General features: G+C 52.3%; 1 long non-coding RNA gene across 1 annotated transcript in view; it reads left to right on the plus strand.

Moving 5' to 3' along the window:
- Positions 1 to 2,088: 2,088 nt before the first annotated feature.
- Positions 2,089 to 3,708, plus strand: part of LOC117244439 — a 49,492-nt gene continuing 47,872 nt past the window's right edge. Inside the window, exon 1 of the long non-coding RNA XR_004497543.1 lies at positions 2,089 to 2,609. This is a non-coding gene — a long non-coding RNA (uncharacterized LOC117244439). The remainder of the gene's footprint in view (positions 2,610 to 3,708) is intronic.

Here is a 3,708-nt window from a genome sequence, read left to right on the forward strand (position 1 = left end):
CCCATGTAGAGGTTTATTGGTTTGGTGCTCTGTCCATGGGGCTCTTGTAGAGCATGTGAGATCATTTGGGGCAGTCCTCTGCTTGCTGGGGTTGGATTTACATGAGATAATCATGCATGACCTCTCATGCAGGGGGGTCAAAGGAGCTCACCTTCCCTCTATAATGCTGCAGGCGTGAGACAGATGGGGAAATTCCATTGCTCTGTGCTCATATAACTAGGAGGATGGGGAGGTGGGCCACAGGTGAGCTTCTTTAGATGCAATGGGTGTCACAAAGAACAGGAATAGAATAGAATTAGAATTAGAATAGAATAGAATAGAATAGCCTGAATTGGAAGAGATACACAAGAAACATGGAGTCCAACTTCTGGTTCTGCACAAGACAACCCAAAAATCACATCATGTGCCTCACAGTATTGCTCGAATTCCTCTTGAACTCTGTCAGGCTGGTGCTGTGACCACTTCCCTGGGGACTCTGTCCAAATGTCAACCACCCTCTGGGTGAAAAATCTTTTCCTAATATCCTAAACCTCCCCTGATGCAGTCTCATGCCATTGATATAATACATTCAATAACAGTGTTGCTTGCAGTGGTGCGTGTGTGTCAGCCTAATTCCTCTTCAGTTTCTGGACTGCATGAAGAAAGTCACTGGTTTCCCATCAGAGGTTATACATGTTTGTATATTCTGTACCTGAGTGCATGTGAGTGCTGTGGGTGGCAGCCTTAGGTGTCTGTTTACCTAGAAGCTGTTGCAGTCATGTTAGTATTTATGCAGAGGGGAAGGTCTTCACCCAGATGTTGTGTGTGTGTTATGTCTGTGTGGAGCTGGGGAACAGGAGGTGTCTGTTCAGGTGGGAGTGGAGGTTCAGGGCGCTTCCATTTGTTCTTGCAACCTCTGTGTGTGCCCGGGTGAAGAACGTGGCCAGCTGGCCCAGGAACACGTGGGTTGGAATTGGGCCTGGGTAAATGCAGATGTTGGGGCAGGCTTTTAACTTCAACGTGGCTTCTGAGCAAGAAGCAAATAGTCTCACAGTACTCAGATGGACCTTGAGACATTTCTGAGCAAGGCTGTATGATGTGGTTGCCTGGAATAGCAGGAGGCTGGATTGTACATCCCAGGAAGCCAGCTCCCATCCAATGTCCCTAAGTTTCAGCTGTTGCATGTGCATGTGTCTCTGAGTGAGGCAGGCAGTCTTTCCACTGTTGTGGTGAGTGTGAGGGGTGCATTGTGTCCCCTAAGTTGTGGTCTTACATGTCTGTGCAGAGATTATTTATGTCTGTCATGTGTGCTTCTGCTTTCTGTCAAGGAACTGAGGAGTAATTTCTTCAGAGTGACCCTGTGTTTGGTAATGTGCTTTCCTAGCAGGCACTGCCTGTGTGAAGTATTTGGGGGCCAAGCTGTGGCTGAGTCCCCAACACATGGATGCACATGGTGCACATGGATGCTTGTTTCTGACTGTGATCTCCATGGGTGATGGCACGTGTGGGTTTGGGGAGAGGGAGGTGCAAGGTCTTCCAGATGTACATGAGGGTATGTGGCTCCAGGGGCTGAGGAGCTGTTGTGTTTCTGTGGTGGTAATTTGAGGAGGTGTATGATAGACAATCTCCCCAGAGCAGTGTGTTTGTGTGTGGATGAAAGGTTTTCTCCACCTCCTGCTACGTTTTTATGTGTGAATTTTTTAGCAAATGCCACAGGGGCTTGTATCCAGGTGTAGTTTCCCATGGCTGTTGCACATACCTGTGTCAGTAGGTGTATAGCTATTGCGTGCATCCCTGTGTGTGTGTGTGTTCTCAGCAGCTGTTGCTTGTAGCTGTGTGGTTCCTAGAAGCTGTTGTATTTTCATGTGGGTGACTTAATCCAGAGAAGCTGTAGCCTCTGTGTGTGTGTGTGTGTGTGATTCCCCAGCAGCTGTTGTTTGTGTGTATTCCTGGGAAGCTGTTGTGTGTTGTGTGCAGCTCCTGAGCAGCTGTTGTGGGGAATTGTGTCTGTCTGTGTGTTTGTGTGTGTGTGTGTGTGTGCAGTTCCCAGCAGCTGTTGCATGCGTGTGCTCATGTCTCCGGTGGAGGCCCACCCCTTTCCGCCTGCACCGGAGCAGTGGCTGTGCAGGCGAGGAGAGCTCGGCACTGGCTCCATGGGAGAGGGTCCTTTGCCTGTCAGAGCCTTCCCAGCTGGGAGAAGCAGTGCCGCCGGCTCTGGTCCCAGAGCCCTATCAGCCGAGCCTGTGGCGAATTAATCACTTGCGTTTTAAATGCCAATACAGCCCTTTCTGCCTTCTTCCCCCAGTGATGCGGATGCGGCGAAGGCAGCAAATCCTCCGGCTGTGCGTGCCCTCCCTGGACTGCTGCTCCATCCCCGCCTGCCGTGGCCGCGCGTGTGCATGGCTGGGAGCGCTGCCTAGGTGCGGCCGGGAATGAGACAGCTGCGGGGCGAGCATCGCTCCAGCTCCAAGGGGTGACACAAGTGGGGGATACCCACACACACCCCCCACCGCCCCCCGAACACATCTGCAGGGCTGCAAGTTGCTTGAGGACCGGGGTATTTTGTGCCTCCACTTCGTCTCTGTCATGCCCCGTATGGAAGCTGGGAGCAGTCACCCCTCCAGAAGCAGGTACGTGTTTGTGGTGTGTTTGTGGTGTGTGTGTGGTGTGTGTGTGTGTATGTGTGTGTGTGAGACACGTTTTTGTGTGCAGTCCTTGTGCTGCTGCCTCGCGTGTCCTCGGCTCCCGGCTGCCGTCCGTGTTGCCTCTCGGAGAAGCAGCTGAGATTGGAAAAGGGGGAGAAGGGCAGGATGCATGGATTGCCCTTTTCCTCCAGCTTGTGCACGCACTCCCTGGGGGCTGGATGCCTCTGATCTGAGGATGAAGGCGAGGGGTGAGTGCAAAGGAGATGGGGAAGTGGCCCAGGGTGTGTGTGTGTGTGTGTGTGTGTGGAGGGGGGGAGATTATGCTTATATAGGGTGATGGGAGGGAGGGAGAGAGGCTTGGAGACGGATGTATGTGTGTGTGTGTGTGTGTGTGTGTGTGTGTGTGTGTGCTCTGCTTAGGACTGGGATCATGAATAGGTTCAGGGCTTGCTGCACACAGCTGGGTTTGACCCGCCTGCATCTGTTCAGACCTTGCAAGAGGAGGCGATATACGTACATGTCCATGTATATATCTGTATATATGTGTGTGTTCATGTGTGTAGCCGTGTATAGGTGTAGCTATAGGTGTATGTGTGTACCCCCACACATGCATGCATGTGCAGACAGGCAGACAGACCTCTCCGGGTATTGCCTGCAGTTATGGGACAGAGAAGGACCCAGTCTCATCCCTCAGCCCCCTGCTCCCTGTCTCTCTGCAAACTTTGTCGGGGAGCCCCTGCGGACAGTGGTTTGTCCGTGGCTGTGTGTCTGTCCGTCGTGCGGTGTGTGAATATTCGCCTGGTTTGCATGCAGAGTAAATCTCTCCTCTGCTCTTACACCGCTCTGCTGGGAGACTGGCTGGCTGCAGAAAAGTCATTGCGTGGTGTCTGTCGGGTGTGTGAATGTGTCTGTGGTGGTGGTGGGAGCCGGGTATTTATGTAGGGGCCCAGGACAGCTACTCCAATGCGTATGTAAGTGTGTATGTATTGCCTGCAGGGTGTCTGCATGCCCGTTTATTCCACCAGAGAAAGCATGCCCACATTTTTATGCATAAGGATCTTCCTGCTTTGGGGCATGGGATGGA

This window comes from Parus major, chromosome 1A, assembly GCF_001522545.3.
Source record: "Parus major isolate Abel chromosome 1A, Parus_major1.1, whole genome shotgun sequence".
In the NCBI taxonomy this organism is placed as follows: Eukaryota; Metazoa; Chordata; class Aves; order Passeriformes; family Paridae; genus Parus; species Parus major.